At 36.3% G+C, this 13,609-nt stretch overlaps 1 protein-coding gene across 1 annotated transcript in view; it reads right to left on the bottom strand.

The window, feature by feature from the left end:
- The window catches only part of KCNB2 (potassium voltage-gated channel subfamily B member 2), a 147,740-nt gene that overhangs the window by 11,063 nt on the left and 123,068 nt on the right, over nt 1-13,609 (bottom strand). The gene's annotated exons all lie outside the window — the stretch shown is intronic.

Raw genomic sequence — 13,609 nt, forward strand, 5'->3', positions numbered from 1 at the left:
GTTCTCCAGAACTGGTCAGAATCTGCCAAATACCACCTCTGATATTCATGCTAACAATTATTTCTAGTACTCTTAAAGTCCTGACTTCAAAGCAGCAGGCAAGCAGCTTTGTTCAAAGGGTCAGTCTATGGCAGAAGATCTGACAGTGGACTCAATGGTTGCATGATGCATGTGGTAGTGCAAGAAAAGCAGATGACTTTGTACCAAGATAAGGGAATCAGAGAAAATGAGCCTGGGACTCACAGTAACCAGCCTGGTGCCTTAACCATTAGAAGATTGATATATAATCTGATATGCAGGTAGTAATTGACTTACAACCATAATTGGGACCAGAATTTTGTTGCTAAGCAAGGTGGTTGTTAAGTGAGTCACATCCACTTGTAGGATCCTTTTTGCCATGGTTACTAAATGAATCAAAAATTATTAAGTGACTCCAGCTTCCCCATTTGACTTTTGTCAGTAGCTGGCTGGGAAGACCATAAATGATGAATTACATGTCTCTAGGATGCTGCAACCACTGTAAGAACATGTTTATTGCAAAGCATCTGAATTTTGATCATGTGGCCATCAGGATGCTGCATTGGTTGTAAGTGTGAGGACTGGTTGAATGTCATTTTTTTAGTGCTGTTGTAACTTTGAGCAGTCATTGGGGAATTGGGGACCACCTCTATTATTGGCACTTTTTTCCTCATTGGCCCATCCTCTGTGCATTAGAACATATACAATGTACTGTAATATTAAGATGTAAAGGTAAATGTTCCCCTCGCACATATCTGCTAGTCGTTCCTGACTCTAAATGCTTATCTCCGTTTCAAAACCGAAGAGCCAGCGCTGTCCAAAGATGTCTCCATGGTCATGTGGCCAGCATGACTAAACACCGAAGGCACATGGAACACTGTTACCTTCCCACCAAAGGTGATTCCTTTTTTTCTACTTGCATGTTTGCATGCTTTCAACCTTTCTGCTAGGTTGGCAGAAGCTGAGACAAGTAACAGGAGCTCACTTTGTTATGTGGCACTAGGGATTCGAACCGCCAATCTTTCTGTTCGACAAGCTCAGCGTCTTACCACTGAACCACTGCGTCTCTTATATTAAGATGTAATATTATCTAAAACAAATAAAAAGAAGTGCTTTCCTATATTATACTTATTCATGAAGACGTGGCTCTACTACAACAAAAACATGAAATGCATGAAATAATGTATGCAATGCATATACATCAATGTTGCTTGAGCCAAACTGAATAAAAGCTCTGAACCTTGGTTGGTTGTTCCAAACAGCTACTCCTTACTAAACATCCTAGGTAATAAATATTTCTATAATTATGCAATTCCAACTAATTAAACTCATAAAAAACTGAATTTGAGGTGTCCTTACGGTTTTGAATGTGTATAAAAATAATAAAAATGTTAGTTAGGATTGCACATTGTGGCTTCAACACACATAAGAAAAAGGCGGGATTTCACATGGGTACAACTTCCATCATGATTTTTTTGACCCTTCATCCACTGACATCCTTGGTTGTATTAATGAACCTATCATAGCATTTTTTAAATGCTTTGAACTGGAAAATTACAATGGTTTGAGCCAAGAAATAAACAAATATATACGAGTATATTAATATTTGATTTAAAAAAAGATATTCCAGAAGTAATAGTATTCCAGAGTCATGAAAACAAAGTCAGATTTTGAAAAGACAACTCCCTCTTTGCTTATACTATCCTTAGTGGTGTCTCCCACTGATGTCCTTTAAAGGCTAAGCAACTGAGCTGTCTGGTTGGATCAATTTGTGAACATCAATACAGCTCTATTTAAATCTATGTAGTTAGATGCAAAGCTGGGAAAAAAAGCCTCAAAAATAGAATTTGATTTCCTTGCACTGCACAGATTTTAACCACAAAGAACTCTTGTGAGGAAAATGAAACAGAATATAAACCGGTCCTTTACCTCAAAAGCTGAATGCAAAGGCAGGACTGGGCCCTTTTTTTGAAATAACAAATCACTGATAAAGCATAAGAAAAGTCTATTGGGAGCCAAGCAGTGGGTGGAACTAAGCTCAACTGCCCCCTTTTCTCTCTTCTTTCTCTTGCTTATCTATCTCTATGCCATCCGTTTTCTCTTTCTTCCTACTATTCCAATTTCTTTTTCCACCTTTTCCAATGCAGCTGTTATTGCTGCAATGTAATCTGCGTTCCCATACTATTTCCTTAATGCTAAAGCAGAGAAGCTTTCAAAATGGTCTGTTTCTCCTATATGTATCAACCCCCCCAACCTTTTCAATTGAACCAGCTGCCTTCTAAAAACACAGATAAGGCCAATCCATTTTTTACAAAGCGACCTTTGTAATTAGCTAAGTAGTCTTCATTCAAATGAATATGCCATTTCAAAGCTCTATTCTGAATGGAACACCCTTTTAAATCTCTTTGCGCCCTTCTGGAGTTCCATCAAAAGCACTACACACCCATTCAAAAGTCTCAGCAGGATTGACTGAGTCACTAAGCAGGCCTAAGCCAAAAGACAATTGAAATTTGAGAATATGCTGCCTGTCACTCATGGATTACCCCTCAATAAATGACTAAAGTATCTTATGAAATAGATAAGTAAACAAGTGAACCATGTAATCTATGAGATGACTATGAAGGCTTCTAAACTGTCATGTAATGTACATCTATGCACCGCAGCATTGCCCACCTTTCTAAATACTGTACTGTAAACTTTGATAGCATGATAATTCTAGGCTACTGGGACTGACGTGCCCTAAAAGAAGACCTGATCAGGTGTGCCCTTGCCTTGCTTCTGTTTTCGTCCATTCCATTTAATGACTAGTATTATAAAGGGGAATGTCTGGTGAAGTCCAATGTCTTGAGATTTTATTTAAGTATTATTACCTCAAAAGAAAAGCTGCCTTCAGATTTCCACTCATAGAACACTAAACAGAATATTATCTAGCCTTCTCTTTTAAGAAAAAGTTTATAATTTATAAAAAAATATTTATATAGTCCACCAACTCCAGGCAGCTCCCAGTCAAGAGTTAAAATACCATAAAAAATCATATTAAAACTGTAAAACCAAAAAGATTAGAATATTAAAACATTAAAAACAACACACACAACAAACCCTGGCACCAACTCTGCTTTCCAATCTTACCATAGGGTTGGGGAAAGATCCAGGTCTTCAAAGCTTTATGGAAGGCTAAGAGGGTAGAAGCCAGTGGTGGAATTCAATTTTTTTACTACCAGTTCTGTGGCCGTGGCATGGCGGGTATGGTGTGGCTTGGTGGGCGTCACAGGAGAAGGATACTGTAAAATATCCATTCCCTCCCAATTCCAGGGGAAGGTTGCTGCAAAATCCCCATTTCTTCCTGATCAGCTGAGACTCGGCAGGCAGAGAATATACGGGGGCAGGGCTAGTCAGAGGTGGTATTTATCGGTTCTCCGAACTACTCAAAATTTCCACTACCAGTTCTCCAGAACTGGTCAGAGCCTGCTGAATACCACTTCTGGTGGAAGCCTGTCTAATGAATGTTCAGAGGGCAAGAACATTCCATAGGGCAAGGGTTGTCATGAAAATGCACTCTTCTTAGCTTTCTATAAGAAGAATAGGGGAAGGGGTTAGGAATTTGCCCACCCTATCTGACCTGATATGACTGGTAAATGTCCTTAGAAAAAGGTGGTCCTGTAGATAACCTGACCTTGTGCTATGTAGGACTTTAAAGATGATGACCAGCAATTAGATTTGCACCTACAAAGAAATTGGAAGCCTCTACAGCTCAGTAACAAAGGTGTTGAAGTTTCCTAGCGGGGTTCAAAGACAGCCTTATGTAAAGTTTATTGTAGTAATTCAAATGGAAGGTAACTAGAGCATGAATGACCATAAGCAAGTCCTGATAAAGTTAAGATACAATAATATATTGCATAATATCATTTACAGTATAAGTAAAAAGGCAAAAAAAAAAAAAAATCTCAGGAGACTCAAATCCAAAGTTGAGTTGTGATTCCTATTTTCATAATTTTATTACACAGCTGCAAAATTTAAAAGCACTTTACAATCAATATATTTAACCACACTGTGTAAACATTAGATACTCAGTTACTGATTGTTAATCCTGGTGTGCAGGAAAGAATTTCAGGGCAGGAAGTCAAAGGCTTTGGCAGAAACCCCCAAATGAAGTCATTTTTCAAAGAAAAGCAACAACAATAAATATGTATTTTAAATAATTTATCTTTGTTTTTAGTAAATTGAAAATATAATTGAACCTATAATGATTTAAAAAAGATTTAAATTAGATAAGTGTTGGCATATCAATGGTTTTTTTCTAATAAAGATAGCCTTCTAACATATATCATATATGAAATCTATTGCAATGGTACCAACAGAGATTATGGTCCTGTGCAAAGCTATGCCTGTGCGCAGGATAGATCCTCAAATGTTGGGAAAATTTGTTTTGCCTACTGTGAAGCCATCCCATTTATTTTCATATACTCTTCTCTTGTGCCTGCCTGGTCTCTCAAGTTTGACTTTCTGCTTGGACATACCAGGTTGCCCTGTCATTACCAGGACTCTGGCACCTGCAAAGAAGTCTATAATTAGGCACTCAATTCCTTTGACTGCTCTCCCAGCCACATCAGCTTTGGGCCAACGATTCTAGATGTGGTTACACTATACCTCCCAGTCCTTTCTATCCTATGATAACATTGGGATTGCTAGATGAAGTGCAATTTATATTTTAATATTCCTTCTGCAAGGAGAGAGAAGCCCAAGTAAAATCTCTTTGACTTATAAACTTGATTTGACCTTTATATTCCCCAATTCTGGAATGTCATCACAAGTGAATATAATGGTATATATTATATACTGTAGGTCAAAATTTATATATTCTTATGGAGAAGAATTTATTTTGAACTATAATATTTGGCCTTCATATAGCAATTAATTTTGCTAAACCAAAAACCGAATTCTGTCTTTTCTGTTCCTCCTGGTTGTGTGGAACAAGAAAAAGAAGGGAAGCACATGAATCTAGTGCTTTGAAGAGTCGCATTTCTACTTATATTGTAACTCTTAATTAGGGTTTAAAATTACACAGTATGCAAACTATTGCAATCAGGAGATTTATATGTACAGATATTTGCAGCTAATGGCAATGGCAATGGCAGTTAGACTTATATACCGCTTCATAGGGCTTTCAGCCCTCTCTAAGCGGTTTACAAAGTCAGCATATCGCCCCCACAGTCTGGGTCCTCATTTCACCCACCTCGGAAGGATGGAAGGCTGAGTCAACCTTGAGCTGGTGAGATTTGAACCGCCGAACTGCAACTAGCAGTCAGCTGAAGTGGCCTGCAGTACTGCACCCTAACCACTGCGCCACCTCGGCTCAATAGCCAGGCTATTGACCCTAACAAATTTGAAAACTCATTCTGCCTAATATAGCAGTCTTCTAATATCTCAGGGGTTGCCACAAAGAAAAGGAAATCAACCTATTTGCCAAAGCACTTGAGGCAGGACAATAATCAATGGGTGGAAACTAATCAAGGAGAGAAGGAACCTAGAATTTCTCAAGGAGAAATTTTCTCACAGTTAGAACAACTAATCAGTAGACCAAGTTGCTTCCAAAAGTTGTGAATGCTCCAACAATGAAGGTTTTTAAGAAGAGATTGGATAACCATTTGTCTGAAATGGTATAGGGTTTTCTGCCTAAGCAGTGAGTTGGACTAGAAGATCTCCAAAGTTCCTTCCAACTCTGTTCTGTTCTGTTCTGTTCTATTCTATTCTATTCGTCGGCACAATGTAAAAAAAGATGTTGAGATTGAAGGATAAAACATATAAAGAATGGTTGCTGGAATTGGATATGTCTAGTTTAATGAAAAGAAGGGGAGGCATGATAGCAGTGTTCCAATATCTAAGAGGTTGCCACAAAGAAGAGGGAGTCAACATATTCTTCAAAACACCTGAAGGCAGGACAAGAAACAATGAATGGAAACTAATCAAGGAGAGAAGCAACCTAGAACTAAGGAGAAATTTCCTGACAGTTAAAACAATTAATCGATGGACCAAGTTTCCTCCAAAATTTGTGAATGCTCCAATACTGGAAGTTTTTAGAAGATTGGACAAACATTTGCCTGAAATGGTATAGGATTTCTTGCCTGAGCAGAGGGTTGGACTAGAATACCTCCAAGGGCCCTTTCAACTCTGTCATTCTGTATTCTGTATTCTCAGCCTAAGTTCAGTTCCTTTTTTCACAATTCTCTCGCCATTACTATTGCAGCACGATAAGTTAGGGTGGGTCCCTCCTTTTTTTTGAGGGGGGGGGGAAGTTTTTTTATTGTTTTAATTGAACAAAAACACACAAAAAAATCATCCTTCATTACATCTTGTAGAAAGTGTGTCGATTAGTTACAAATACATTTTGTGCATTTCTTCCACAATCATTACTTATACTTCATTCATATTGAATTGTACATTTTAAATCAAAAATCTTTATGTATTTTACTATCAATGTACCACAATTCTCATTTAACTACAATTATTTAAACGTGATTTTATCTGAAATCATTTGTATTTAAAGACACAACCACCTACTGGCATTCATTCGCAATTTCAATAAACCTCCAATAACATTACACCTTTATAACATATTCTGAAAAAGAAATCAATTAATAAGGTATGTAAGCATTCTCCACCTTTCCCCCAACTCACTATTTAAAGCTTGTATCCAATTTGCTTTTACCAATACAACACATGTATATATCATTAAACATTAACTATTAACATTTCCTTGTTATTGTTGTAGTTAGCTAAAAATTATTTACTATTTATATCACATCTCCTCTCATCAGACCCAAAAGAAATTACACCTTTATAACAAGATCTAAACAAAAATTTATTAATAAAATTTATAGGTCTTTTCCCCAGTCCCAATTTACAATATATATATCCAAGTTACTTTTACTAGTTAAGGTTATTGTTTCATTATTGTTATCATAGTTAATTATATGTTAACGAATAAACATTTAATAACAATCTAAAACAATCTACAAAATACTAAAATTCCTACTTATTAATCACCAAAAATTAACTAACTTTTTATCATCAACTTTCATTATCAACCTGTATCTTTTTAGTGGCAAAACAGTCTTATCTCTCTTGTCAGTTGTGTCAATTCTCTTTTTAACTCCTTTATAAAGTTTTTATAAACTTCTCTACGCACTTTATTGCTTGAAAGATCTCTCAGATAATCTCATTGCCCTTGAATTGTTATTGAAATTAGCTTGTCTTTGGTTGTCAGACTTATTTCTGAAAAGGTTTCTCTTCTTAACTCCATCATTATCACCTTTTTTTCTCCTTTATCTTGAAATCTGGGATAAAGCTCCAAATTGTCAAATTCATTTTTCCATCTTCCCTTCTTTCCACTTTCACCCATGTTTGCTCCATTAATAAGTTCATCTATTGTCTTTATTTTCATTCTCTTCTTTAATTTTTGGGGCTCCAACCCCATCATCTTTTGCTGTGAGAAAAATAGTCTATTCAACTTTTCTCAAATCTCCCAAATCCTTCCAATATATTTTGAATTCCAGCCAGGATATTTCAAAATTTTAAGGTTTCCTCATTTGCATATTGATCCATTTTTCCCAAAAAAATGAGGAGAGAAAAAGAAAAAACGAATCTGATAGCCACTGCCACTCTAGCCTTCCAAGCCTCTTTTGTGTATGTGTATATGTATGTTTGTGTGTGTATGTGTGTGTATGTATGTATGTGTGTGTATGTATGTGTGTGTGTTTGTGTGTGTGTATATATATGTATGTATGTATGTATGTATGTATGTATGTATGTATGTATGTATGTATATATATAAAGTTGACTTAAGCACAAGTTGTTTTGTACTCTTCAAAGAAGAAGGGTTCTATCTTTTTCTTTCCTTTTCCTTCCCTTGCCAAAATATTTTCCAAAAGCACCTGCAAAAACAATTCGTGCCCTTGGCTCTTTATCAGATTTTGTAAGCAAGTTGCAAACCCTTCAGTTACAAAGTCAGTGAGATCAAAGAAGAAAGAACAAAAGATACATTGTTTTAAAAAATCCTCCAGACTCTGACTTCCGAGTGGCAGGTTCCACTTTTTCATACTTGTCTCAAGCTTATGGAAAACAAAGATCTTTAATTGTCTTTAATGGAATTTAATAACAAATGGTAGGAAGAATTGTTAAAATAAAAAAGAAGGTTTTAGTTCAAGCCAAAAAATAAGGTGACAAAGAATAGAGGAAAAAAAATCAATCCGTTCACTTTAAGATGAGAGACAGGAAACATTACAGTCACTTGAATCCACAAAATATCATTACAATAAAAAAAACAAAAACTTTCCAAGGCAGTCCAATAAAAATTAAATTCACCACTTTATTCTTTTACTTAAAGGACGAATTTATCTTTTAAAAAAAGTTTCTTTGGGCAATCTTTCTCAGAATAGAAAAAAAACCCTCACCAGTCATCTCTGACTTCGTCAGCCTAGGGCTGCCTGTTTGCCGCCGGCTTGAAGCGCTTCCCTTGGGTCAATCAGGGTGCGATGTCCCTGAGACCAGCAAGGCTTTGTCTTCCTGTTCACCGTCTCTACGGGATGGTTTAGGTCCAATTGGACCATCCAGTGGCAAAAGTGTCAATGACGGTATAGGACTGTCGAGACTGCACGTTGTATTGTCGCAACGTTGGCTCCTCTCTCCTCCGGGTGGGTCCCTCCTGAGCCGCTAGCTCTAACCACTATTCATTTGTGGGCTACCTTCCCTCTTATCAGATTGTTCCCTAGGCAGAATATCTTTGCTACGTTTTCCAAGATCATTCCCACACACCATTACATATTAGAGACTTGTTTCTTCCCAATAAATGCAATTCTAAGTACCAACAGTATGTATATTTTTAATAAGTACTTTTAAAAAGTACTTATGAAGAAGCAGCCTCTGAGGGTATCATTTAGCTACAGTTATTACGTTTTATATGAAGAGTTGATCGGAATAATGGGGACAATCAGCTCTGTCTGGCAAAGAGAAAACACCAGAGCGTAATCCATAATACCATGGACACTGCCTGAGTTCAGCTTCTAATATTCTCTGCAATTAAGCCATACAGCTACCTAGGAATGGAAAATTTTGTTGATTTCCTTTTGCAACAAAATTATATTAAATATTTGGCTTTCAGATGAATGTATGAACCAGGATGCAGTATGTGGATTTCAGAGAAACATGGGATGAACTTCTCCAAGGGCAAACAAAATATGTATATTTCTTAAAATAAGAAAATAATACAAAAAGTTTTCTATAAATGAAAACTACCTGCAAGAAAACATCTGTTCATTAACATCAAGATCAGGATGTCTGAACTGCAAAATCCAAACATTTACACAATGATAGCAGAAAATTTGAAAAACAACAAGCCCCAAATACATTATTAGAAATGATCATTTTGTTGATCAAGTAAAAAAAAATACCCTTCCAAATTCATAGATCACATTTAAGATAGAATGTAGGTTATTTGATTTTAGATTGGTATATTATGTGAATCAAGGCACCGTGGTTTGTAAGCTATGCTATTTGTCAACTCAACCCATTATGGCTGATGTAGCAATCAATGCTTAAGTAAACCATATACCATCCCTGTTTTTGTAAATGTTAAAAATGGAGTTAGATAGCGTTTTAATCTACATGGAGCCATATTTCATTTTATTTTTATTATAAACTAGTTTTAGCTATGTTTAATTTTTTTAATGCCATTAATTTGTATATATTGTTTTTTATGCACTGCAGAACATGATTTCTATGAGATTAGTGTATGCAAATAGTGCAAATAGTTAGGATTGCTTATAAACATAGACATCTGAATAAAACTTGATGGTGTCATATTACCATTGCAGAAATAACACAAATTGTGTTTTTGTGATGTTTGCACAAAGACATTTTGATATGCAAAATATCTTTATTATTTAGTAGAAATAGACCAATCCACATAAGAAAGAATAAATTAACAAAGTTTTAGAATGGGCAATGAGCCATGATGACACAGTGGTTAGAAAGCAGTAAGGCAGGTTAATTCTGCTGACAGTCAGCAGTTCAATTCTCAACCACTCAAAGTTGACTCAGTCTTCCAGCCTTCCGAGATTGGTAAAATGAGGAGCCAGATTGTTGGGATCAATATGCTGACTCTGTAAAACACTTAAAGGGTTGTAAAGCATTGTGAAGTGGAATATAAAACTAAGTGCTATTTTATTTCTATATTCTAAACCTGTGGAAAAACATATCAGCACCTCCTGACCAGTGGTGAAATTCAACATTTTTTACTACCGGTTCTGTGGCTGTGGCTTGGTGGGTATGGCAGGGGAAGGATATTGCAAAATCTCCATTCTCACCCCAATCTGGGGCCAGCCAGAGGTGGTAATTGCCAGTTCTCCAAACTACTCAAAATTTCTGTTACTGGTTCTGCAGAACCTGTCAGAATCTGCTGAATTTAACCCCTGCTCCTGACCCTCTTATTCATACTGTAAGCTTAAAGTGGGCACTCATGGAAAGCAATAAAATCTATCAGAAGCTTCTTTGTGTATTTTTTACATTTCATATCCTTCTGGATTCACTACTTCAGTGGTTCTCAACCTGTGGGTCGGGACCTCTTTGGGGGTCGAACGATCCTTTCACAGGGGTCACATAAGACCATCAGAAAACACATATTTTCGATGGTTTAGGAACCGAGACACCAATTTTATGGTTGGGGGTCACCACAACATGAGAGACTGTATTAAAGGGTCACAGCACTTTTTTTCTTTCTGCACCAATGCATCCGATGTGCAGTATTCAAATCAATCTCTTCTACTTATATTTTGTTTGCCTGGATAGCAGGAGGAGACATCATTTGTCACATTATGAAAAACCTTGCCTTGATCCCTGTGCTGCCCCAGCAGTATATAGCTAGTGTAGGAATTAAGAACTGTCTCCTTTAAGAAACTACCTCATGGGAAATATAGGCAGAGACTGCCTTATGGGAAATGTAGTTCCATAACATATGATCACATCTATGTTTCTGATTGGCCACTGGGACATTTGCCCACGTGCAAAGTTTATAGCTGGTCAGTTTGAATGCCTTTGTGAACCGGAATAGTAGTGTGTATCTCCACTCAGCATGGGAGTAAACTCATCATCTTTTTACACCACGTGATGGGACAGATCATAGAAAGTCAGAAGTATCTTAACACTGAACTGTAAGGTTTGCTATTAAGAATGCCTGATAATAAACTTGAACTGAAAGAGATTCCTAAGCGTGGAGTTAACTGCATGCCTTGAGCAAGCCTACAATGCCCGAGGCAGAACAATGCCATTCCCTTATATACTATGTTCATGCTTAACGCTCCAATAACTCTTTATTCTTTTTCATTTCTGTGCACTTATTCATTTCTTCTGAAGCAAGACCATCTTTAGAAGTGGTATAAGTTCTCATTTGAAAGCTGTTAAGTTGAAATTGAGATATATGCAAACAGGCAAAACGATTGAGAAAAACAAATTCCTTTGTCGTTTTTAGTTTTCCTGCTGGCTTCATCTCACTGGCAAAGAGAACATACTGGTTGATAGCAATTGCTTTTACTTAGGCTCAATCTAGGAGCAAACACAGTGCAATGATATTTTAGAATTCCCTGGACACTTCTCTGAAGAAAATGTTTTATTTTTCTCCTAGAAATTCTATATTATTACAAAGTAGTATTCCCATGTGGAGTTTGGGAAAGAAATAGAATGATGGCTGCAAATATCTGGTGGTTAAGAAGATGTCCTTCTGTCTTTGCCCCCATTTTGTTTACTTTCCCCCAAATATATGACCTAGATGGCAGCAAAGAGTTAAAGGTTTTCTGTATCTCTTTTCCTGTCCTCCAATGGTTATCTAGAATTTCAATCCCCAAATGGACTATCATTGTCAAAAATGTATGCTGCCTTCCTTTATGTCAGTTCTTGTGCATGAGATAGCAAAGGGGTTTGAATATCGCTCAGCCTAAATCCTAACTCAACTATTTCTGTGCTTAAAATATAGGCTGATTTCATCCTTTCATTCTTCATGAAGTGATGTAAACTCAGTATAATAGTTCTCTAAAATGTTAGGACAGGACATGAAAATATCAAATAGCTAGTTAAGTGTTTACTCCAAAAGCAGCATCTTGTCTGATGAACTTGCTATAGTGCAGTTGACAGAGCACATTCTGTTACAACTTCAAACATATTGAGAGTCTCTGCCTTGAGCCATAAAATCTGTGCACTATAAAGTGCAAGTGACAAATGTTTCAGGAAAGCATCTATGCTGAAAGCTGAAACAGATCTGCTCAATGCCCTTCCTTTCAACATTGTTTCCAAAGTTTTACAGTAGACACGAAGCAAAGATATTATAGTATAAGGACTGTACGCAAATATGTAGATATTATTTGAATGGACTTCTGAATTAACTTTCAATAATATTCCTTTGCACTTCAACAGCATCAAATAGTTCATTAAGGCTGTGTGGGATCAATGTTTTTCATCAAGTGGGCATTATTGTTAATTTGCACAAGGAGATCCAAGAATGGTTCTCTATTTGGAACAATAAATTAGAAATATTTTGTCAATTCTGTGTCAAGGAAAATCACATAATAAGAAGGTTCCAATTGATTTTTTAACCTTTTTTTAAAAATCACATTTGCCCCCAACAGGATATTTGAAATCCAGAAGTCAATGAGTTTCAACATTTAGTTGAGCACAGTACTCGAATTTGTTTAATTTGAGATGGTAGGTTAGGATTAACCCTAACCCTAACCCTAGTCCTAACCCTAGGTGGAAAAGTGTTCCTGTGATTAAGAGCTGAGTTGACTGATGGTAGCTTTCAAATCTAATTTACATATCTGAAATGTTGAAACACTGATGAATGGTAATGGCTATATCTTATGAACATACACAATTCATTTATTATAAATAGCCAGAGAGTTTGGCTAATCAACTACTGAGATGAATAAGCACTTTAGTTTCAGCACTACTGTACACATTGACCAGAAATTACATTGCAGACTGACAGGACCTCACAAACTATGTTTTCTCTGAAATAAGCCCCATTGAGTTCAATATGACCTCTGTTATTCCAGAAGTCTTCTTCATCTTGGCATCTTTCTTCTTGAACAACATAATTATGCTGACTTGAAAGTTTCGGGGTATTACACCAATGCATCTGGAATGCATTAAATCAGAATAGTTGAAATGAAGAATACACACCATGTTTGTAGCTTAATAATTTGTTATTTGGTAAACTGAATTGTTCATAGCATTGCTATTTTTTCTGTTTCAATTATTGTAATATGGGCATATAAACTTTTAAAAAACTGTCTCTGCCACATATTTTGTTCTACCATACATCATATTTGATATAAGCAATTAAAATCAAACCTTCAAAGAGCAATTGGAAAATAATGGCTGCTTGGAAGGATAAAGTGCTAAAACTGATACAGAAAAGTAACCTCAAATCATAATCTGCATGCCTACCTTAATTAAGCATAGTCCTCAATTGCCTTTGTCAGATAGGTAGACTAATAGTCTTTAAATGTTTACTACTTGTGGAAATGTGTGTCCAAACTATCCCTGA

The sequence above is a fragment of the Thamnophis sirtalis genome, unplaced genomic scaffold, assembly GCF_051295495.1.
Source record: "Thamnophis sirtalis isolate CommonGarterSnake01/CBP01778 unplaced genomic scaffold, rThaSir2_p1.2 scaffold_2, whole genome shotgun sequence".
Lineage (NCBI taxonomy): Eukaryota > Metazoa > Chordata > Lepidosauria > Squamata > Natricidae > Thamnophis > Thamnophis sirtalis.